General features: G+C 43.0%; 1 protein-coding gene and 1 non-coding gene across 3 annotated transcripts in view; both read right to left on the reverse strand.

The window, feature by feature from the left end:
* Window positions 1-25634, reverse strand: part of LUZP1 (leucine zipper protein 1) — a 95923-nt gene that overhangs the window by 15465 nt on the left and 54824 nt on the right. For both annotated transcript variants that reach the window (XM_021684110.2, XM_044914418.1), the window contains exon 2: window positions 17079-17184. The gene's annotated coding sequence lies outside the window, so the exon portion shown is untranslated. The remainder of the gene's footprint in view (window positions 1-17078; window positions 17185-25634) is intronic.
* Window positions 25192-25264, reverse strand: TRNAK-CUU. The gene has a single exon. It is a non-coding gene; the product is annotated as a tRNA-Lys (tRNA).

Consider the following 25634-nt stretch of genomic DNA (forward strand, 5'->3'; position numbering starts at 1 on the left):
GAACATTCACCAAGAGAGACCACATTCTGGGCCATAAAACACAATTAACAACTTAACAAAACAGAAATCATATACTGTGTACTCTCAGACCACAATGGAATTAAACTAGAAATCAATACCAGAAAGACAGCTGGAAAATACCCAAATATTTGGAGATTAAACAACACACTTCTAAATAATACATGGGTCAAAGAAGAAATCTTGAGAAATTTTTAAGTATTTTTAACTGAATGAAAATTAAAATACAATTTTATCACGATTTGTGGGGTGTACCAAAAGCAATGTTTAGAGGCATATATAGCACTGAATGCATACATCAAGAAAGAAAAAAGATCTACAAGCAATAAGCTAAGCTTCCATCCTCAGCAATTAGAAAAGAAAAGCAAGTTAAAACCAAAATAAACTGAAGAAAAGAAATAAAATTGAAGCAGTAATCAACTGGTTCTTTGAAAAGATGGACAAAATCAATAAGCCTCTAGCCAGGCTAATGAAGACAAATTATTAATACCAGTAGTTAAAGAGGGGATAGCACTACAGATCCCAAGGACATTAAAAGGATAATAAAGAGACCTGTACCCCTGAAACAAATAATACATTATATGTTAATTTAAAAAAGGATAATAAAGGATTATGAACTCTATACCCACAAATTTGATAACCTAGATGAAATGGACCGATCTCTTGAAAGATATAATCTGCCAGAATTCACACAAGAAGGAAACAGATCATCGGAATAGGACTATATACATTTAAGAAATGGAATCAATAATTAATAGCCTTCAAAAAAAGGAAACACACCAGGCCCAGATGGGTCACTGGTAATTGTAAAATACATTTAAGAAGTAATTATACCAATTATACAATTTTCTACAAACTCTTCCAGAAGTTAGAAGCAGAGAAAATACTCCCTAAATCATTCTATGAGGCCAGCATTACCCTAACACCAAAATTAGACAAAGACATTACAAAAAAAAAAAAAGAAAACTAGAGATGAAGATCTCTCATGAACACAGATGTAAAAATCTTCAACAAAATGTTAAGAGATCTAATCCAACAATGTATAAATAGAATTTTAGACCATGGCCATGTGAAATTTATCCCAAATATACAAAACTGGCTCAACATTCAAAAATCAATTAATGTAACCCAGCATATCAACAGACTAAAGAAGAAAAATTACAGACAAAGCATTTGACAAAATCCAATACCCATTCATGATAAAAACTCTCAGCAAACTAGGAATAGAGGGGAACTTCCTCAACTTGATTTAAAAAAAAAAAAATCTATAGCAAGGCTGCAAAATACAAAGTTAACATACAAAAGTCAGTCGCTTTCCCATATACCAGCAATGAACAAGTGGAATTTGAAGTTAAAAACACAATACCATTTTAGAAAACACACACAAAATACCATTTACATTAGCACCCACCCCCCAAAAAAGAATTAAAGTATAAATCTAACAAAATATGTGCAAGATCTATATAAGGAAAACTATAAAACTGATGCATCAAAGAACTAAGTCAATAAAGAGATATTCCATGTTCATGGATAGGGAAGACTCAATATTATCCAAATGTTAATTCTTCCCAACTTGACCTATAGATTCAATGTAATCCCAATCAAAATCTCAGCAAATTATTTTGTGGATATCGACAAACTGATTCTAAAGTTTATATGCAGAGGCAAAAGACCCAAACAGCCAAAGCATAATAAAGAACAAAGTTGGAAGACTGACACTACCTGACCTCAAGACTTAGTATAAAACTGTTGTATTCAAGAGAGTGTGGTATTGGTAAAAGAACAAATAAATCAATAGAACAGAAAACAGAGCCCAGAAACAGATCCACATTAGCACAGTCAGTTGATCTTTGACAAAGAAGCAAAGGCAATACAATGAAGCAAAGATAGTCTTTTCACCAAATGGTGCTGGAACAAATGGACATCCACATGCCAATCAATGAATCTAGACACAGATCTTACACTCTTCAAAAATATTAACTCAAAATGGATCACAGACCTAAAAGTAAAACATAAAACTATAAAATGCCTAGAAGGTAGCATAGGAGAAAACTTAGATGACCTTGGGTATGGTATGGTGATGACTTTTTAGCTAAAACACCAAAGGTATGATCCATGAAAGAAATAACTGGTAAGCTGGACTTCACTAAAATTAAAAACTTCTACTCTGCAAGACAATGTCAAAAAAATGAAAAGACAAGCTACATACTGGGAAAAAATATTTGCAAAAGACCATTTGATAAAGTAGTGTAAACATAAAATGCAAAGAACTCTTAAAACTCAGCAATAAGAACCTGATTTAAAAAATGGGCCTCATAACAAAGATTTCACCACAGAATATACACGGGTAGCCAATAAGCATATGTAACGATGTTCCACATCATATATCATTAGAGGAACACAAAACAATAAGGAGATACCACTATACACCTATTAGAATGGCCAAAATCTGGAACACTGACAACACCAAATGCTAGTGGGAATACAAAATGATACAGCTACTTTCGAAAACAGTTTGGTGATTTCTTACAACTAAACATACTCTTGCCATACACGATGCAGCAATAGCACTCCTTGGTATTTACCCAGAGGAGTAAAAACTGCATGCAGAGGTTTCTAGGAGCTCTATTCATAACTGCCAACACTTGGAAGCAACCAAGATGCCCTTCAGTAGGTGAATGGATAAACTGTGGTATATCCAGATAATGGATTATTTGGCTAAAAAAGAAATGAGCTATCAAGCCATGAAAAGACATGGAGGAAGCTCAAAAGTAAAAGAAGCCAGTAAGAAAAGGCTACATACTATGTGATCCCAACTATATGACATCCTGGAAAAGGCAAAACTATGTAAACTATGAAGACAATAAAAAGATCAGGGGTTAGAAAGGAGGGATAAAGAGAGTGAATTTGTAGGGCCATAAAGCTACTCTGCATACTACTATACCAATGAATACATCTCATTATAAATCTGTCCAGACTCAGAGATTGCATAACACCAAGAATGAATCATAATGTAAACTATGGACTTTGGGTGATAATGATGGGTCACAGTGTGGGTTCATCAGTTGTAACAAATGCTCCCCTCCAGTCAGGTATAGAGATAATGAAGGAAGCTGTGCATATATGGAGGCAGGAGGTAGATGGGAAATCTCTACCTTCTGCTCAATTTTGCTGTGAATCTAAAAGTGCTCTTTAAAAAAATTTAAGTTCAGGGGTGCCTGGGTGGCTCAGTCGTTAAGCATCTGCCTTTGGCTCAGGTCATGATCCCGGGGTCCTGGAATCGAGCCCCGCATCAGGCTACCTGCTCAGCAGGAGGCCTGCTTCTCCCTCTCTCACTCCCCTTGCTTGTGTTCCTTCTCTCACTGTGTCTCTCTCTGTCAAATAAATAAATCTTTTTTTAAAAAAATTTAAGTTCAATAGATAGACAAACAAGCTTGGGGGGCGGTGCTGAGAGGAGGTTGCAATTTTTAACAGGGTAATTAGGGTAGGCCTCAAGGTGGCACCTAGGTAGCGACTTGAAGGAAGCAAAGAAGAATATTTAGAGGAGAACATTCTAGGCAGAGAGAAGACTGAAAACAGACTATTTAAAAAGCATACTTAATGTATTCAAGGAATAGGGACAGTATGGCTGGAGATGAGGGAACAAAAGGAGAGCAGTGAGAGATGGAGTCAAAGAGGATGTGGGGGCATCTTGTAGGCCCCAGGGAGGACTCTGATTTCTCATCTAAGAAATGGAGACCCATCCAAAGGTTCTGAGCAGAGGAATAACATATTCTGACTTGGAATGAAAGGGACCAATCTAGACTGTATCGTTTCACTTATATGTAGTTGAAAAACAGGCAAAAACTAATCCATGGTGATCGTGGCTACTTCTGGGGAGACCATGACTAGGAGGAGGCTGCTGGGGAATGTTCTATGGATGGCAGATTCCTGCCATCAAGCTATATAACTTAATGTTTGTACACCCTATGTTACCTCAATAACAAAAAATAGAGATAGATGACCTGTAAAACAAGATACAGACCGACATGACTGCTGTGCTCAAAACAGACCACAGAGGTTAAGGGTGGGAGCAGTAATCCAGACAAAAGGCAGTTGTGGCCTGGCCCAGGACAGCGGCCACACACATGGTAAGAAGTGGTCCAACTCTGGCCACTTGAAAGGAGAATCACAGCACTTGCTCTTGGATGGCATGTGAGGTGTGACTCCAAGGGGGGTGCGGCTAGGGGCACAGTCAGTTGAGCATCCAACTCTGGGTTTCAGCTCAGGGTCATGAGATCAAGCCTCATGTCAGGCTCCCCGCTCAGCACAGAGTCTATTCTCTCTCCCTCTGCCCCTCCCGCTCATGCTCTAAAATAAATCAATCAGTCTTAAAAAGAAAATAAAAAGCTCTTAAAGAAAGAAAAAAAATGAAACTCCAAGGGTTTTGGACTGAATTTGTAAAAGGACTGAACTGTTACCAATTCCAACAGGGATGACTGGATGGAGCAGTCTGAGAAGGAAGATCAGGAACTTGGTTTGGGACATATTATTTATGAAATATCAATTAGTCATCCAAATGGAGACATTCAAGAGGCTGTTTGAATATAGAAGGCTGGATTTCAGGAGAGAACAGGCTGAATGTATAAATCTGTGAGTCAACAATGAATGGATGGCTTAGAAAGCCATGATCTGGATGAGACTGTCAAGGAACTGAGTGAATACAGAGAAATCAAGAAGTCAAAGGTCTTAGCCCCAAGGTGGCCAATATTTTTTACTGGTGGAAATGTACAGTAAGCCGCAAAGGACACAAAAACAAAGTAGTGAGGTAAAGGAAAACTGGAAGAGAATATAGTATCATGGAAGCCCAGCAAAGAAAGCCTTTGAAGGAGGAAGGGTGCTCAGTTTTGTCAAGTGAAGCTGATGGCTCAAGTAAAATGAAGGCTAGGAACAGACCATTAAATTTTCCAACATGGAAGTCCACCCTGCCAAGAGCAGCACTGTAAAGTGATGGAAGTGAAAGTTTTATTAGAATAAGGTTAAGAGAGAAAATAAGGTGATGAATTAGAGAGAACAAATATTAGATGATTTTTGAATTCTGTTAAAAAACAGAGCAAATAAAAATAAAAAATGAATAAATAAATAGCAGAGCAAATAGGTGGGGAGGCCACTGACAGAGTGGCATCAAGGTTTTTTTTTTTTTTAAGATGGAAGAAAAAGTATGTTGGCGTATTTGATAGAGTACGATCCAGGAAAAAAGGGAAAATTTGACAAGTTATGAAAGACCAGTGGAAACATTCTAGAGCAATGTTCTTAGGTAGAAGAGAGAAAATGGGGCTCCGGCATAAGGTTTCAGCAGCAGCGCTGGAGAACAGTGTATGCGTGGTGACGGGCAGGAGGACGCGGCGCACGTGTTAATGGGCAGGTGGGAAGGCAGGTATGGCAGTAGGAGGTCCAGTGACGTCCTCTTCAGGTAGTTTTTGTGTCTTCACTGAAATAGAAAGCAAGGTCATCATTTTAAAGTGGCAATGGGGGATAAAGTATTACCGGTTTCAGATCTGGTCAGCTAGATGAGTGGGAAATAGTGAATGACTGCTAGGCAACATTAAGGGCCCACTTAAAATTCACGGTTATGATTTAAAGTGAATCCAATCAGCAAGGTTGTATCTCTATATCCAGTCTTGTTCAGCCAACCAGATGAAGGCACAGAGGAGACAGAGTTGGACCGAACCCCGCTGGAGCTCTACAAATATAACAACGCAAGACAAGGCCACATACAGGCATGTGCAAGAGAACTTAAGCTCGTTTGGTAAAGAGGGATGAGAACATGTGAAGAACAGTGAAAATGTAACAGGATCAAATGAACTGAAGGTACCAACAAAGGCTGAAGGATCACTGGAGTCAGGGTACTAGCAGCAGTGAGCTTGAAAGACAGGAGATGGTCATCAGAGCGGGGATCTATCTCTAGGAACTGAAATTACCAAGGGGTTGCAGTAATGGAGAATGTCAAAAACTAAGGTATGAATAGGTGGAGCACAGGATTTTTAGGGCAGTGAAACTACTCCATATGATACAGTAATGGCGGATACACGTCATTATACATTTGTCCAAACCCACTGAATGTACACCACAAAGAGTGCGCCATAACAACTACAGACTCTGGGTGATTATAGCATGTGAATGTAGGTTTGTCAGTTGTAACATGTACCACTCTGGTGAGGGATGCTGGTAATGGGGAAGGCAGGCGGGCAGGGATGGGAAATCTCTTCCCCTCAATTCTTCTGTGAACCAAAAAATACTCTAAAATAGTCTTTTTCCTTTTTTTAAATATTTTATTTTTTTTAAGTAATCTCTACACCCACATGGGGCTCCAACTTGCAACCTGAAGATCAAGAGTTGCATGCTCCACCAACTGGGCCAGCGAGGCGCCCCCAAGATAGTCTTTTTTTTTTTTTTTTTGGGGGAAAGAGAGGGGGGACAAAAAGGGGGGGGGGGGGGACAGGGAAAGGGAGAAGCACCCAACATGGGGCTCGATCCCAGCACCCTGGGATCATGACCTGAGCCAAAAGCAACCGACTAAGCCACCCAGGCGCCACCCAAGATAGTCTTAATAAAAACACAAAAATAAAAATCCTGAAGTTTTTGGTCACAGATGACCACGATCATGGGACTGCTAGGAGGAGGGATGGGCTAGGAAGATCACTGGAGAGAGAAATAACCGAGAGGCAAAGACACTGCAAGGACCACAGAATGTATGTACCTTGAAAGCACCAGAAACTAACAGGACCAGAGCTGGAAAGAGTGACATTAAATAAGAAGCTAAAGTCACTGAGAACTCAGAGGCACTCTGGGGGGTTGAGGCGTCAGAAGGTGAGCAGCACTAAGGGTGTGAGGTGATACAGTCTGATGAGATTAGATTTAAAACCAGGTGGAAGGAGTGAGGGAACACCATCTGAGCCATAACAGAAAAATAGCCACCACTCGGAAGAGAAGAACTGACTCAACAATGATCCCACAAGAAAACCCAGGGCAAAAGAGAAAGATTTGAGGAAATGCCAAAAGCCACTTGTCTCCAACCCCAAGATCCCTTCCCCTGCCTGCACTGTATGCCGTCAGCCGCCAGATGGAGCCCATGCGCAGCCCTAAAACCGCCAAGGCCAAGGAGGTGCTAGAACTACAGAGCCTCCCTGCCTCCCTCCCTCCCTCCGACTCCGGGATCCTGCCCTCTCCCTGGTTGGTTCTCTCTCATTGCCACTCTGCTTCCTGGGTCCATCTCTCTCTGTCTTCTCTTTGCTTCTTTTGGTCTCCCTTCTTTCTCTTTCCAGTTTATATGCTTCCTCATTCTCGAAAAGAGAAAGAAAAACCCTACATACATTTATATAAGAAAAAAACCTTTTCCCTTCTTCCCATCCACTTTTCCTACTTCGAGTACCACTTGTTTTTGGCCTTTTGCCTAGTGGTCCAGTAAAAAACACAAAACACCTGACCAGTTTATCTACAGGGTGAAGGAAATGGGAGCTGAATAAATATGGGCCATAAACCAATTTTAAAAGATCTGTATTGGCATAACAGTTATTAGAAAACAAATGATACATGATGTTCCTACAAAGTGCTTTGAATCAGCTTATCCTCATAAATATGCTAGAAAGCCATTAAATTGTACACTTTAAAGAGATGAACTTTGATATATAAATTAGATCTCAATAAAGCTGTTTAAAAAAAAAACAAAAACACAGCTTACCCCAAACTGAAACATCTCCCTCAGCAACTCACTTATACTACAATTTTCATAAACAAATTCCTTTTTCAGAAGAGAGAAATGTTCAACTTTAGTATAGCTCATCTACAAATTCTAATTCTGAATAAGTAGAATCCAGGAATCCTATTGCTTGTTTATTCATTTGGCTTTTAGTGCCAATTTTACATGTTCTGTTCAAAACTCAGATATGAGCCAGCCAGCACAGCACAAGAACTGAAATAGCTAAGCCCAATAACTATCCAGCAAACACTTACTGGCGATGTGAAGAGAAGGAGCTCTTACACACCACTACTCAAAATCCTTTCAAGGTCCTTGCTGCTCTCAAGAGAAAGACCAAAGTCCCCAAGGAAGCATGTAAAGCCCCAAAGGATCTGGCCCTGCCCACCTCTCAAACGCCACCTGCACTCTTGCAGCCCACAAACCTTGCATTCCCTCCCCTCCAGGCCTTCACTAGCTTGATTGGTAATCTTTCTCATTTCTCCAAATCCCACCTTACACGGTACCTCCTCCTGGAAGCTCCTGGAGCACCTCCCTCCCCAAATCGCAGGCCAGATCAGGGCCTCTCCTTGCTCTTAGAGTGAGTGTGCTGGACCGGTCCCATCACAGCACACAACGTGCTGTATTCAAGTGGTATTTTCCCCTTTTGTCTCTCCAATTTGTTTCTTATTCACCACTGTATTCTCAGTACCCAGCAGGAAGCCTAGCACATAATTAATGCTTAAAATTTGATGAATGAATGGCTGAATGAGCCCCCCAATTATTAAATGACTTTATCAGCCCTTTGGCACTAACCATTAACACAAAATAATAAAAATGTCAACAAGCTACTCATGGATTACAAAGGCAAAAACAACTGGCCAGAGCAGATATGGCCGGCACAGATGTCAGGTCCTGTGATGATGCTCTGAATGACTTCATCCCAAGCCCAGTGCTACCTGCAGCATCTCAGTCCCGGTGCTTTTCCCTGTTCGAACTCTGCCCCTCGGGCTTTCAGGTCTCTGCATGGAAATGGGGCATAAATACCAAAAAACCCACATCATTCACAGGCTGTCTAGCTCTAGTTATTGGACCACGTGTTGGAAAGAAGGGGAAAAAGAAAACCTGGATCTTTTTCCACTCCTTAGAATGGGATTTCAGAGCCAAAATGTAGCTCAAAGATCATTCAGTCCACAGGTTTTCAAACCGGGCTCAGCAAATCCCCTCAGAGTTCATCCAGGGGAAAGAGAACAAGGAAGAAGGTTTTAGCAGGCTGAGCTGCAGGCTCCTTCATTCACTTCATCAGCCAAAGCAACTCATATTAGCTTCTTAACATATTGGGTTTCCCCCATATGACAGTAAAGAGTTCCACTGCTTTTATTTAAAATAAAACCACCAATTTGGCCCAATCCCCTTATTTTAAAAACGAAGGAACTGAGACTCAGAGATAAATACTGTGGTTTCTCTAGCAACTCAGTAAAGGTAAGGACTTTAGTCTCCTGACTGTCTATCCAGGATTCTTCCCATTGTGTAGAATCACCTTCCTGGAAACTCTTAAGCATTTTTACAAAGTGAGCAGTTCTGATTATACACAGACCAATAACAAAAAGGTGCAGAGGACAACCACCAATGGAGCACTACTGTATTACAGACAATATATTAAATACATGCTTTCTCTAGGAATCCCAGATCTACCACTTACTTTTTCTTAAACAAATTACCTCTCTGAGGCTTTCTCTTCCCATAAAGTATGGTAATCCCAGGGGATGTAAAGGGCTTAGCAGAATACCCTGCGCATTAAGTCACAACCAACAGTAGCTATCACTACTATTCTATTCAGCCTTCACAATAACATTATGGGATTGGGACCTTTGACCTCTGAAGGTCACACAGCTAGCAAGGAGGACAGCCAGATGTTGAACCCAAGTCTACCTCTATAATCCGTATTCTTTGAGAATGTTAACCTGTTGGCCAAGTCAATGATCTTCTCTATGCCCCAGCACCTTCCTCTGAGCAAATAAAATACCAACCTGACCTACCTCACAGCAAAAACAAAAACAAAACAAAAAACAGTCAGCTAAAGAACTCTGAAAACTCCTATGCAGACCTAAGGTAAGTTTCACCAGCAAAATCCTCCTAGAAATAGCCTCTCACTAAAATCAGCCCTTCCATGCCCAGGGAAAACAAGAAAATGGGATCAAAGTGTCACTTTTCTCTGATGTTTTGGCCCTAAGCATAACCAGAGTAAGAAATGCTTTGCTACCTCCAAGACCATCCAAAAGGAAGGGGCAGATGCCTCTCTTCCCAGTGCCTCCCACATGCCCTAGTATGTTTATCCAGGTAAAATTCATTTATTGAAGTAGACATCTATGGAACATCTATGATGTTCCTAGTATTTTGCCAAGTGCTAGACAGATTATCAAGACCTGACCTTTGCCAGGCCCTGGCACAAGAAAGAACTAATTATAAAACAATAATAAAGCAGCCTCCCTGACAGTCTTATACTTCCTGTCCTCCTACCATGCTTTTTTCCCTTAGCACAGTTTACCACTTGATAGAGGCTGCACTGGAAGCTCGGAAGAAGTGACTAATTGTACCCAAGGGTGGATTCGGGGAAGGAAATGACTGATATTAAACCTCAGGAATCATAGGAAAGTGAAGAGAGGGAAGGGTGGTCCCACCCTTTAATGCAAACTTGCCCCCCACACCGGCGTCTAGCTCAGTTCCAATCCACACTAGAAAGATCCAGCACCAATTCTCTCTCACTCACTCAGGGCTCCTTTCTGCCAAAGTTCTTGAACCCAGTTCCAAATGGCCCTATCCAGCATTTTGGAGGCTGGCTCTTCTTCCTGTCCTCCTGGACCAGGAAGGTCTGAAATAGAACATAATCAAACCTACCCTGCCCTTTCCCCCTAACACAGCTACCATGATTCACACTTCCTCTTCCCAACAATCCCTAAAGTAAGGGGTCGGCAAGCTTTGTCTTCAGAGTCTGACAGTATCCATCGTGGTAAGCACAGAGTAGAAGAAAGGCTGAATCGACTGCAGTACACCTGAAACTAATACAACGCAGCATGTTGATTACACTTCAATTTTGGGAAGTAGGATAGTATACACAGAAGTATACAACTTAGTTTAATAGTAAGTAGTTTAGGCTTTGTAAGACCTAGGTCGGGGTCTGTCCCCACTACTCCATTCTGCCACTCTAGCAGAAGCGGCCATACCCAACTACAGTGTAGTACCTGACACGGTTGTGCTTCCATCCAACGTTATTTACAACAGGCAGTGCGCCTGTGGACCACCGTTTGCCAACCCCTGGTCAAAAGGAAAATGGGAAGACTATTTTTAAGCAGGTTCCTCCCAACCATTTCTCGTCACCTGTCTTAAACCCTTAGGCTGCCCACATCTCCACTTCTTCCTGAGGGCTTCTATGTCATGACTGGGCTTTGATTATTTTCCCCAGAAGCACAAATTCATGTTTTAGATATGCAAACCTCAAGAGTTAGTAGCCCACCTAGCACAGAAAGGTTCTCCAGGTGGGAAAGGATTTAGAGACCCTGTGATCCAACTCCCCGCTCTTCGCAGAAGGTACCTTGCAAGTAGCCACTCCACTCCTGTTCAAACACTTCTAACAACAGGCAGGACACTTCTTTCTTCCCAAGGCAACTCATTCCACCTTTGGACAGCTCCTTTTTTTTTTTTTTTTTCTTTTTTTTTAAAGCACACTTAACCACTTGATTACTGCTTGACTCTTTTTACTAGAATGTAAGATCCATGATTCCAGAAACAGGGTTTTTCGTGTTTGTAGCTGTTTTTTACTGCTGTCTCTTCACACTTTGAACAGTCTCTGGTACGTAAAGGATATAAAATTACTGTTTATAGGAAGGAAAGAAAGAAGGAGGGAGGGAGGAGGAGAGAAGGAGAGAGGGACAAAACATCGCTGCATCTGGGCAACCTTCCTTCCACAGGACTGAGCAGAGAGGCATGAGTTGAAGAACAGAGCAGGTAACTGGTAAGGATGGAGGGCAGAGAGGGGCGCAACAGAGACCCCTGCAATCTGCCAGTGGGCACAGAGGCTGAGGTGGCCGGGTCCAAGGAACAAGTCTAAGAGTGCGCTTTCAGCCTCCCTTCTTCCTTCGCACCGCCTCCGCCTCACTCCCATGAGACCATCTTTCATGGAGGCACCTGTCCTCTCTCACCTTTTCAGATAGCCCCTCCCACAACACAGTGCACCACCCTAAACCTTGTAGGTACTTCCATCGCTGTACCCATGGTGCTTCCTTGCTCATATGTTTGTATTCCTCTCCTGGGCTCTCAGCTCCGAGAGCAGGACTGTGTCATCTTTATTTTCCCTTCATGGGTGCTGAACACTGTGATGGAGCAAGGCAAGGAACCTTACAAATGTTTTGGAAAATAAATGAAGCTATTAGTCTGACTGTGTCCTGTACTGACCAAACTACATCTAAGGAATTGTCTTCAGATCTGGGTACCACACATTCGAGGAAAGATACTTAGCCTTTATGCCAGAGGCTGCAAATGCAAATGCCAAAGAGATCAGGCCAATAATGTCAATGAGTGACAGGGGCCTGATAGGACACTGGCTAAAAGAGATCAAACTCTACTTTTATATGTGTCTCTTAAATGTGGCCAACTAATTCAAAAAGGAAATAAAAAGACCACCACTGTACAGACCGTCCACAACACATCCTACATGTCTACAAGTGGCCATGGGAAGCAAATGTGCAACCTGCTTTGGACAAAAGGATTTCAGCAAGGGAGCCACACAATGAGAACTGCATCTGTGGGGCGCCTGGCGGGCAAGTCCCTTAAGCATCCGACTCTTGGTTTCAGCTCAGGTCGTGATCTCACAGTGGTTGAGATTGAGCCCCATACTGGACTCCGTACTCAGCATGGAGTCCACTTAAGTTTCTCTCTCTCTCTGCCCCTCCCCATACTGCGTGCTCGTTCTCTCTCTCTCTAAAATAAATAAATCTTAAAAAAAAAAAAAAAAGCTGCATTTATGAAAGAACAGTCTGACAGGATAAACTAGGCAGCTATTGTAATAGTCAAGGCAAGAGAGAGAATAAGGGCCTGAACTAAGACAGTAGCAATGGAGTAAAGGGGTGGGGGAGGATTTGAAAGATGACCTGGTTAATCCAGTTTTAATAATGAACCTAAGACTGCATGAGCTAATCTGGCAGCCACACTACCAGTCTGTAGGTTCATACTGATTTTTTTTAAAATAAACTGCTATTAAGTCTAATTAATTTTAATAACCTAAATATAGGACTAGTTCTTGTATCTTTTGTAGGCAGTATGGTACAAGAATTAAAGATTACAGACACTGGAGCTAGACAGCCTAAGTTCAAACCCTGATTTTGCCACTTACTAGCTGTGTGATCTCAGATAAGTTACTTGACTTCTCTGTGCTTCAATACCTACCTGTAAGGGTTACTGTAATGCAAATGAGTTAATACATGAAGTGCTTAGACTAGTACCCCATCCATCTTAAGTGCTATATAAGTTTTAGCTTATTCACCATTTTTTGTATTTCAACAACTTGAAAGTTAGTTTCAGTCAACAGTTTCAATTGTCTAAATACTTCTACACATTCCAGCTTGCAAATATTCACTGTAAATATGATAGACACATCTTTTCTATATCTTCATTGGTGCTTATGTTGAAACTGTTAAAATATAACAACAGCCATCCAGAACGCCACTAAAAACAGCCCTTCCTGGTAAACACTGATCCATTATTAATACTTATACAATACCTGCTTGTAAGCCAGCCCAAAATTTTGTCTTGGGATCACATGAGAAAATGTTAAATACCTAACTGTAGGACTTACACCACATTATCTTTTTTTTTTTTAAGATTTTATTTATTTATTTCACAGAGAGAGACACAGCGAGAGAGGGAACACAAGCAGGGGGAGTGGGAGAGGGAGAAGCAGGCCTCCCGCTGAGCAGGGAGCCTGATGTGGGGCTCGATCCCAGGACCCTGGGACCATGACCTGAGCTGAAAGCAGACGCTTAACCGACTGAGCCACCCAGGCGCCCCTCACCACATTATCTTTGTAGCATATTCCAGACCATCCAACCTAGAATCTTTGCAAAAATGCATTGTCCTGACATACAACAAAATGTTATATGTAGTAATCATCTATGGATGGTTTGATTTTTCCCATTATTTATCTTTATTTTCTAGATTTCTATAATAAACTTGTACTGATGCTATAGTTTAAATAAAAACAAGGGAGAGCCTGGGCACTTGGGTGGCTCAGTCAATTAAGCGACTGCCTTCGGCTCAGGTCATGATCCCAGGGTCCTGGGATCAAGTCCCATATCGGCCTCCCTGCTCCGCGGGGAGTCTGCTTCTCCCTCTGCCACTCCCCAACTCATTCTCTCAATCTCTCTCACCCTCTCAAATAAAAAAATAAAATCTTTAAAAAACAAAAAACAAGGCAGAACTTAAAGAAAACAACTGTTATTAGTTAGCATGACTTACTTAGTGAACACAAGTGGCTTCTAGGGGACACTGTGTTCTCATCCTTTGCTCGGTCAATTTTAGAATTTCACCAGGGATTACTGTCAAGTGTCCACTGATACCCTCAAACCCATGTGACCAAAAGGTTAAGTCCAGAGAAATCAAACAATTCTACAGGGAGAACTAGAATTTGACCCTACCTTCAAAACATGTCCAGAATCCACTGCTTTCTGGCTATGCACCCTGGGACCCTAGTCCCAGCCATCATCCCTCCCCTAGGCTGTACTGATCACTGCAAGAGTTTCCTCACTGGTCTCTCTGTTTCACTTCACACTGCCTGCCTTGCCCTCCCCTCCGCCCCCCTCCAGTCTATTCTCCCACAGCAACCAGATGAAGCCTTTCAAAACAGAAGTCAGCTCATTCACTCCTCTGCTCGGACTCTCCAGTGCCTCCCCCATCTCACTTAGAATAAAATCCACTCCAAAGGTCTTACCCTGGCTCTGAGCATATACCTGATCTGGGTCCCACTGCTTCCCTGCTCTTCCTCCTACTACTCTTTCCCTCCCAATCCACTCCAGTCACAGGCCTCCTTGTCAAGGACAAGTTACACTCATACCTTGGGGATCCTACACCTGCTGTTCCTTCTGCCTGGGATGCTTTTCTCCCAGATATTCCTGGCTGGATCCCTCACTTCTTTCATATCTTGGCTGGAACTATCACCTCATCAGAGACCTTCCCTGATCTCCTTACATAAAGGAGCAGTCCCCCAGGCACCTTATCACTTGGCCACCTGACCCTGCTTTTGTTCTTCTGAGCACATATCACCTAGTGGATATTATTTATCTACTTACCTGCTTGTTTCTATCTAGTTATTCATTTTCTTTTTTTATGTTTCTACCCTTTAGTATATAATCCTTGAGAGCAAGGACTTTTCCTGTTTTGTTTCGTGCTGTATTGTTGTTTTGTTTAGAGCTGTTTAGCTCCAAGAATTGTGCTAACATGTAGTAAGTGGTCAATCTGTATCACCAGAACATAAGCCCCAGTATATAACAAAATACTCTATGTACAATAGGTATGCGTAGTAAGTTTTGTTAAAGAAAATGATCACCTGCCCTGTCAAATTCACCAAGTATATTAAAAAACATTGATGCTTCTTAACTATAGAGAACAAACTAAATGTTGCTGGAGAGAAGGTGGGCGGGGGATGAGCAGTAAGGAGGATACTTGTGATGAGCACTGGGTGTTATATGTAAGTGATAAATCACTAAATTCTACTCCTGAAACTAATATTACACTGTATATTAACTAAGTAGAATTTACATAAAAACTTGAAACATAAAAACACACAAACAAAACCACAAAACACTGGTACTCCAATAAAAAGGGACTATAATACCATCAGAAAGATCTATGAACAACAAATGCTGGCTGCCACACCACCCAAACAGAACGAGTTTCCTAACCCAGTTCCCTGAGGTAGGAAAAATGCTCTAGGGAAAGGAACAGAACAAGAATCCTGAGCCAATTTTTTTTTTTAACATTTATTTATTTATTTGAGAGAGAACACAGCAGGGGGAGCGGCAGGCAAAGGGAGAAGCAGGCTCCCCTCTGAGCAAGCAGCCTGATGCGGGACTTGATCCCAGGATCTTGAGATCATGACCTGAGCCAAAGGCAGATGTTCAACTGACTGAGCCACCCAGGCGTGCCAAGAATCCTGAACCAAGTAACAGGGCAAGGGTTTGCCTCAAAGTTTTCCACCCCCTTAAGAAGAGCCCGAGCTATGTGTGATGTGCCCCCCTTTCCTGGGAGGGGTCACCCTGAGAGTGAGAGGTCTTGTTGAGATTCCTTTCCTACATTCTGTCCTGTCACTACTATGCCTAGAACCAGTTCCCAGACTCAGTCAGCGGCCGCCCCATCGCTTTACCTTTCCAGAGAACCTTCCTCTAGCTATTCTCCAGCTACCCCTGGTGACCAAAACCACTCAGTTTGGTCCTTTGGCTACACAAGTGTGAGCTCCTTCTATTTCCTCACTGCGCTCCGCCTTGGTCAGCAACAACCAAGAAAATAACTAGAGTGCAGAATCCAGAAGGGCTAGGAAAAGGAGCTAGCTGTCAACCAAGACAGGTTTTTGTTTATTTTGCTTTGTTTTTTAAACATTAAGTCAGTCACTGTCTCAACCAAAAACAGTAACTTTCTCAAAAGAGAAACATTACAGTACAATGAAAATAACCCAGGATGAAATCCAGTCCTCCCCTTCACTCCCTGTGTGAACTTGGAGAAGTTATTTAATGTCTCCAGGTTCATTTCCTTGGGGTGAAAATAATAGCACTTACCTGTAGCGTCGGCGTAAATACTAAGGGAGATAATGCATGTCAAACAGGACTGTGCCTGGTGCACAGTAAGTATTCAGCAAACGCTAGCTTAGGCCTGTTTCTGAAAGTTGTTGACTAAACGTGAGGATTTTTTACCTTGGGTAGGTTGGCTGTTTGGCTGATTACATTAGAAAACACATGAAGGGGGCGCCTGGGTGGCTTAGTTGATTAAGTGTCTGCCTTCGTCTCAGGTCATGATCTCAGGGTCCTGGGATCGAGCCCCGCATCGGACTCTCTGCTCAGCACGGAGTCTGCTTGTCCCTCTCCCTCTGCCACCGCCCCCCCCACTGGCTTGTCTCTCTCTCTCTCTCAAATGAATAAATAAAATCTTAAAGAAAAAAAATTAAGTACACACAGTGTTTGGTTCATCAACAAATATTAACTTTCCTCCCTCTCCCACAGTGATGCAAAAATTGCAGAGACTTCAGAAACCATGCAATTCTATCTGTGGCCAGCATACTTTTTTCGCTGTACAGCATACTTACCATTTAGGTAACTTAAGCTTTCCGTTAATGCTCCTGGTGGCCCCCCTGGTGCTTGCTGTCTTGGAAACAGGTGCTCACTATCTTTCAATGGCAGCTGCCTCTTGACCTGGACAGATTATAAACAGAAAGCAAGACATAGGTAAAGCGGGAATTGCACCAAGACTGGGCTGAAGGGAGAGGAGACTTCCCTTTTCCTTTCAGATCATATGGTCTCAAGGCAGACTATGCTGTCTTTCTTAAATTAACATGACTCCACAGTCCCCAAAAATCTAAAACTCATGACATCTTACAGCTTGGGAGGGATCTCAGAAATCAACTAGTTAAATGCCCTCAATTTAAGGAAATAAACTGAAACTTGGAAAGGGTGAGTCACACAACTGCTTAGGACTAAAGCCAGGATTCTACTAAAAATACGATGTTCTAGAAGATGGGTAAGAAAAAAACCCCAAACTTCTGTGGAGTACCTACCACACCCTGGGCAATATGTTTTATATTTCATACAAGACATTAATACAATAATATCATCCCCTAATAAAGAATCTAAATTTCAAGAAGTCAAGTGATTTGTCCAAGATCTTACAGCTTGTTAATAAATGGCAGTCAGGGGGCTCCTGGGTGGCTCAGTTGTTAAGCATCTGCCTTCGGTTCAGGTCATGATCCCAGGGTCCTGGGATCCAGCCCCGCATCAGGCTCTCTGCTCAGCAGGAGGCCTGCTCCTCCCTCTCCCATTCCCCCTGCTTGTGTTCCCTCTCTCACTGTCTCTCTCTGTCAAATAAATAAATAAAATCTTTAAATGAATGAATGAATGAATGAATGGCAGTCATCAGGATTCAAACCCATGCCTGTCTGACAAAAAAAGCCCCTTCACCAGGCTGACTCTTATTGGGTTGCCTTCGAGATGTGGTCCTCAAAAGGGCCTTGAACCACCTAGTATCAATTAAAACTAAGTAGGGCTTCTCTGTCTGAAAATTACCCTCTGGTTTTTTTTTTTTTTTTTTTTTTTAAAGATTTTATTTATTTATTTGAGAGAGAGAATGAGAGACAGAGAGCATGAGAGGGAGGAGGGTCAGAGAGAGAAGCAGACTCCCTGCCGAGCAGGGAGCCCGATGCGGGACTCGATCCTGGGACTCCAGGATCATGACCTGAGCGGAAGGCAGTCGCTTAACCAACTGAGCCACCCAGGCGCCCACCCTCTGGTTTTATAACAAGCATTATGCCGGAGACCTGAAAGGTCTACTAACCCATTGAATGTTACCCCTAAAGTTTCAGAAGAATTACTAGAGATGGAAGATCTGGGGCAAACTTTTGTCTATCCTCGTCTTGCCAAAGAATGCTAAGATACCTTCTACGCTGGAAGTAAAGCTTCTATGCTTGATCTTAAACACAAACTAACCCCCTTCTCTCATCATGATGGCCCATCCTTCCCTTACACATCCCACAGACTACCTTGTGACCTCCTTCCGAGGCCGTTGTTCCCTTTAGTCTAATTTCCACCTCCACTACCAACCCCATAACACACACACAGTAGAGTCCATCCCTGCCTCTATGCTCCTAGAGTGAGACGGCTTAAAATTAAAATAGAGAGATAACTGAATGATAGTTTTTTCAAATGGCTTTAAAAGAAAGATGAGGGGGCTGGCTGGGTGGCTCATTTGGTTGAGCATCCAACTCTTCGTTTTGGCTCAGGTCATGATCTCAGGGTCATGAGATCCAGCCCGGAGTCAGGCTCCTCACTTACCCTCTCTACCCCCCCCCCCCGTCCCTCCCCCACCTCCTCTTGCACATGCTCACTCTCAAATAAATAAACAAATCTTTAAAAGAAATATGAGGGCCTGAAGCCTCAAGCCAGTAAGACCAGAACAGAAAAGAATTAATGACAAGCAATAAAAATAGAAAAGTAGGAAAAAAGAGCTATACCAGGGTCAGCACCCAAGGGATGGCCTGAGTGGATGTGGGAGAAGTTTTAGCTTCCCCCACAAACCCTCCCCCGCCACACACATTTTTTTAAAAGTCAGTCGAAGTAGACCATGTATAATTGCCATTTCAATCTGCTCTGTCTCCCCTCGGCCCACCAATGACAGCAGCACCGCTGAGAGCTACTGCCCGCCCCCACAGCCTCCTGCCACATTTCCCAGCGTATCATTAAGGCCCAGGGGGCTATTCCTTTCAAAACAGGAGAGAATACACTGCCAGAATCAAACAAACAGGAACTCCTGATGATCCAGATTTATTTTCAACTGTCTACATTCTCTCCTTATTTCTAAGGGATGGAAGCAAGCAGCAAATGATTTCTTTCCTTTGCTTCTGAATGTCATTTACTTCGTGCATCCTTGGCACACTGGCCTTCTGTCCCCAGAACAAGAGGATGACTGTAAAGATCCTCATACTCTTTAGTGCTGCCCCTTCAGAGAGCTTTCCACCCTGGGAGATCGGCCCACACCGTTAACTTTGCCGGAGATAGTGGTGGCAGTGTGTATGTGTGGGTAGTGTCTGTCTGTCTGTCTGTCTAGAAGCAGAGATGAAAGGACCCTTACAGATCACGGAGAGTCCAACTGCCTCATGTGCCAGAGGAGAAAGTGAGTCCCACGAGAAGAGACTTACCCAAGGTTGCAAAGCAAGTTAAAATGAACACAGTTTTGTCCACCTGAGATAATAAGCTACACTGAAAAAAATGCATCCAATCATCCTTATATGATTGCTGAAGACTGAAGCTCTCTAAATATGTATCACTTTTGTTCCCAAAACACTTTGATAACAGATAAAAATGCTATCAGGTAATTCTGGTTCCAGTATCATCCTCCAACAGATAACCGCAATAAACTCTGGATAAAATGTAAAAAACTATCTGAAGTGAACAAAGGCCGGCAGATTTTGGAGAGAAGTCAAAAACTGGGAGAAGGGGCTGGGATGGGATGAATTCCCCAGTTTGGGAGCTTTCACCAGAAGGCTGACCAGATGCAGTGCCAATCGAAAAACAAACCCCAGGGGCGCCTGGGTGGCTCAGTCGTTAAGCGTCTGCCTTCGGCTCAGGTCATGATCCCAGGGTCTTGGGATCGAGCCCCGCATCGGGCTCCCTGCTCCACGGGAAGCCTGCTTCTCCCTCTCCCACTCCCCCTGCTTGTGTTCCCTCTCTTGCTGTCTCTCTGTCAGATAAATAAATAAAATCTTTAAAACAAACAAACAAACAAACAAAAAACCAGGCTTTCTCTCTGGAGGAACCACAGACAGAGTCCAGAGCAGCCACAGGTAATGGGAAATAAGAAAGAAGAGGGCCAGAGAAGCAAAGTCCCAGGTGCTGTGTATGAACTCCATCCAAACCTCTAGCTGAGCCCTGAACCGTGCACACACAGGGCAGAACCCAAGCACCTCAGCCAAGGACCAAAGAACTGGACTAAGGTTTGAACTGCATACCCCCCTCCCCACAGGGGAGACAGACTCTGCAGTTTTGAATCTTAGGTAATTGCCTGCTAAAATAAAAACATCACCAAAAATCAGGGTCTCCATAGCATTAACATCCACACACATTCATGTTCAGACTACAATCCCAGATTACACGAAGAACTAGAAAAACTACACCCAATTTGCAAGGGAAAAGACAATGAGCAGAAGGCAACTCCAAGATGACCCAAATACTGGAATTATCAGACAAGGATATTAAAGCAGCAATTATAGCTAAGCAGAGGAAGTGAAAAAAATTTTAATTGAAAAGTGGAAATTTGGGCGCCTGGGTGGCTCAGTTGGTTAAGCGACTGCCTTCGGCTCAGGTCATGATCCTGGAGTCCCGGGATCGAGTCCCACATCGGGCTTCCTGCTCAACAGGGAGTCTGCTTCTCCCTCTGACCCTCCCCCCTCTCATGAGCTCTCTCTCTCTCAAATGAATAAATAAAATCTTTAAAAAAAAAAAGAAAAGTGGAAATTTCAGGGGCGCCTCAGTGGCTCAGATGGTTAAGCGTCTGCCTTCGGCTCAGGTCATGATCCCAGGGTCCTGGGATCGAGTCCCGCATCGGGCTCCCTGCTCCGCGGGAAGCCTGCTTCTCTCTCTGCCTCTCTCTCTGCCTCTCTCTCTGTCTCTCATGAATAAATAATTTTAAAAAAAGAAAAAAAGAAAAGAAAAGTGGAAATTTCAGAACAGAAATGTAATACCTGAAACAACAACCACAAAAATCCTCTGAAAGGGCTTAAGAACAGAATGGAGATGACAGAGAAAAGAGTCCATGACATCTGCAGATCAAGAGAAATTATCCAAAATCAAAAACTCTGGGTCATCCACAGTCTCTAGAAGAACCACCCTCAGTCCTTCACCTGAGTGTACACAGTGATACCTTGATTTTCTGTTACCAGAGAGAACCAGAATAACTAAGGATCACGGAGATACCAGGACCCTGCAATTCTGCTGGAGCAGGCCACCCCTCATATCTACTAATTAACTTTTTGAGTTCTTCCAGACGTAAGCAAAGAACCAAACTGACGGTGGAAAATGAGAGGGCGGGATAAAAATTTAAACCTGAGATAACCATAATATCCAAAGTCCTAGGAGTCAAATCTGGTGCCCCACTGTGTCTAATGAGAAGCAAGAAGCAAGGAGACAATCATTTTTCCCCTAGAATTGCTAAGGGAGCATTCTCAGGAGTGTTCAGGGAAAAAGTGAGGAGAGATTTTGTTTTTTCTGCCCTATGCAATCTCTTCACCAAAAAGCCAACCTGTAAACAGGTTGATGGCAGGATGGAGTGGGACCAGTCACTGGGTCTGGGGCTTAAGAGTGGCAGCAGCTTGGGGAGAGCCAACCTAGTGCCACCTAGGCTGATAAAAGCAGGTAAGCTGAATGCCATCCCTGACCAGCTTCCCACACTCAAGTCACTTCATGCAGGAGTTCAAGACACTCCAGGTAGGGGCGCCTGGGTGGCTCAGTTGTTAGGCGTCTACCTTCGGCTCAGGTCATGATCCCAGGGTCCTGGAATTGAGCCCCGCATTGGGCTCCTTGCTCCGTAGGAAGCCTGCTTCTTCCTCTCCCCACTCCTCCTGTTTGTGTTCCCTCTCTCACTGTGTCTCTCTCTGTTAAATAAATAAATAAAATCTTAAAAAAAAAAAAAAAAAGACACTCCAGGTAAAAGTAGGGGGAAAAACACAGGCTGCAGAAGACATGTCTGAAAGCCCTGACTTTTTCTCACCCCTCTCTGCCCCATCCCACCTGCCCACAAGGGCGGAGAACCCAGAGCAAGTGGAAAACTGGGGAAAAGAGGTACCCTCTTAGGGTGAGGAACCTGGAACAGGAGTTCACAGCCACCTGACCCACTGTCAACCTCACACAGGTCTTTTATACTCTGGGTCTCTGTTTTATTAGCCAAACAAAACACTCAAGACAAAATGATATTTAAGGGCCTTTCCAATAACAACATGTATGAACCCTTAACATGCTGTGTCCATGTGCCCTTGAAGAAACCATAAATAATAGGTCCCAAAAGGCAAAAGTGGCAACATCCCAACTCACGTGATTTATTAGAATACCTCAGGGTTATACAATTATTCAGATTTTTAAAGAATAAATTAATAATCTTGTTATTAATTCCTAAAGTTTATGTTAATAACAGATTTCAATACCTATCTATGATAGAGGGCTGCTAAAATAATGTCCAATTTGGGGTACCTGGGTGGTGAAGTCAGTTAAGCGTCTGACTCTTGGTTTCAGCTCAGGTCTGTGATCTCAGAGTCATGATACCAAGCCCTGTGTCAGGCTCCATGCTCAGCACGGGGACTGCTTGAGTTTCTCTCTCCATCTCCTTCTGCCCCTCTCCACCACTCACATGCTCTCTCTCAAATAAATAAATCTTTAAAATAATAACAACAATGTCTGATTCTCCTAGGATAACTCTTTTATCCATGTAACTCCTGGGATGTGAAGGCAGATACTCTTATCCCCCACATGACAGATGAGCAAACAGATTAAGACCTGTGACTCTTTCAGGAAGCTCATAACAGAGACAGGACTAAATCCAATAATCCCATTTCTGAACTTCACCAAAGAAACCAAAGAAAGCTTACCAAAGAACTTTACCTAACAAAGAACCAAGAGTATAAATGAGATTAAAATTAGAAAGAAAGGATTTAAGAACTTTCAAACACTTTGGAACCACTTATTAATAAACAATTGATAATACTAGCTTCTGATTAGGGCATCTATTTAGAAGCAGGCCCTCAAGGACCGCCACCTGTCCGCTGTTTCCTTTTCTAACAAGTAGGCTATAATTGAGACTAGGCTTCCTTGCAATTAGCCCATGTTTGTGGGGTTTAGCAATAGAACCACATGTCTAAAATTGTTGGTTTTAGACCTGCTTTAGAAAGTTGGCTGAATCAGAAGAACACGCTGCCTCCCTTTCACCCCTAGGAGTCTTTAATTAGGATATCAAGGGGCCACAAGGATTAGGGCAGGTAATGGCAAATGTAAACAGCAAGTCACAACAAGCAGCCCAAGGAGAAAGAAACCAAAAGTGCTTTTATTACCTAATTTAATCTTCACAGTAACCCCCTCAGGTAAATACCATCATGATTATTTTATAATTGAGGAAGAAATAAAGAGTCAAAGTCACATACCTGATAAGTGGATTCTCACCTAGGTATTTCTGACCCACAATTTGCTTTCTCCTCTGTATTATACCACCTCTCCAAGGAATTCTCTGAGCTCTGACCTTCAAGAAAGCCAGTCCTGGGCGCCTGGGTGGCTCAGTTGGTTAAGCGACTGCCTTCGGCTCAGGTCATGATCCTGGAGTCCTGGGATCGAGTCCCGCACCGGGCTCCCTGTTTGGCAGGGAGTCTGCTTCTCCCTCTGACCCTCCTCCCTCTCATGCTCTCTGTCTCTCATTCTCTCTCTCTCTCAAATAAATAAAATCTTAAAAAAAAAAAAGAAAAAAAAGAAAGCCAGTCCTGATCCACATCCCAAATATCACAAACCAACAAGAGGTTGATGGGTAGTTTGTGCATTCTTTCATTCAATCATGTATTCATGCAAATACTGAGTGGTTACCATGCATCAAGCTCTGAGGTAAGCACTGGGGATAAAACTGGGAGTAGAAACAGAACTGTCTTCATGCCATTTACTATATAGTGCAACAGGAAAACACTGATTAAAAAAATCACACTAGTAAGTTAATAGAAGCTGACCTACTCACAGAGAGGTCTAAGAGGCTACCACTAGTGGTCAGGACGTTTCTAAGTAGAAGTGGGAGCACAATGAACTCGAGCTAAAGTGGATGACAAAAAGGCGGAACAAGGGGCGCCTGGGTGGCTCAGATGGTTGGGCGTCTGCCTTCGGCTCAGGTCATGGTCTCGGGGTCCTGGGATCGGGTCCCGCATCGGGCTCCCTGCTCCTTGGGAGCCTGCTTCTCCCTCTGCCTCTCTGTCTCTCTGTCTCTCATGAATGAATAAATAAAATCTTTAAAAAAAAAAAAAAAAAAAGGCGGAACAAGCAGACGCATGACCGGAGACAAGGATGGACAGGTATGGAGAGAGCCACACCACAAAGGCACTTGGAGACCGAATTATGGATTTGTGTCCTTATCCAAAGAGCTACAGAAAGTCATTTATAAGTGTTAAGTAGGGGTAAGGTGTGTACATTTCAAAAAGATCACTTCAGCTTCAGTATGGACCACAGATGGAAGGAGAGAAGAATGGTGCCAAAAGATGTGGAGGGAGGCCAGATCCGTGGGCCAGGAGGCATGAGGGCAGTAAGAGCTAACCACACTGGGGGGATACACAGCACCTACCATGCCCCAGGCCCCTTTCTGGGCACTTTGTAGGAATTAACTGAATCCTTACAACAACTCTATGAAACATACTATTATCCCCATCTTATAAAAGAGAAGTTAAGTAATTTAATGGTATTACATGCCCCCTTCATGTGCTCACTTCCCTCATAATCAGTCCCTTGCAAACATCTTTCATTCACTTGCCCCCCTGCCTGTCGTATTCAACTAGTAAAACTTCAGACCACACTAAACCATACTAACAACCTCTCCAGGCCCGCACCAAAGCAGCTAAGTTACCGACTAAGCTCTGTCTCTAGAGAAAATGCCAACTACTGACTGGCATCGTTTTTTAAAAAATTTTTAAGTAGGATCCATGCCCAGCGTGGGGCTTGAACCCACAACCCCAAGATCAAGAGTCACATGCTCTACCAACTGAGCCAGCTAGGCACCCACATTTTAAATTTATCACCACAAATCTCAAACACATTCCTCGATGCTGCCAGCAATCCCACGACATTTCCCTTGCTAGGTTCACTTTGTGACTCCCCAAAATGACTCTTGCACATCTTTTTCTTTCTCAATAAACCTCCAGCCCTCATCAGCTAAATGACTTTGTCCCCAAGAAGCAACACTCAGACCATCATCTCCTAACTCCAAGTCAGCATTCTGCTTCCCCTGTTGTTACAATGAAGAGGCTCTGCTGATACATGAAGTACAAATTTTCATGTCTACGATGGATCCGATTCCCTCTTCAGAAGCAATGACCTCTGCTCGAGTACAGGAACTGAGAAGAGGCACTTGGACATTTGGGAAGCAA

Source organism: Neomonachus schauinslandi, chromosome 4, assembly GCF_002201575.2.
Source record: "Neomonachus schauinslandi chromosome 4, ASM220157v2, whole genome shotgun sequence".
Classification (NCBI taxonomy): Eukaryota; Metazoa; Chordata; class Mammalia; order Carnivora; family Phocidae; genus Neomonachus; species Neomonachus schauinslandi.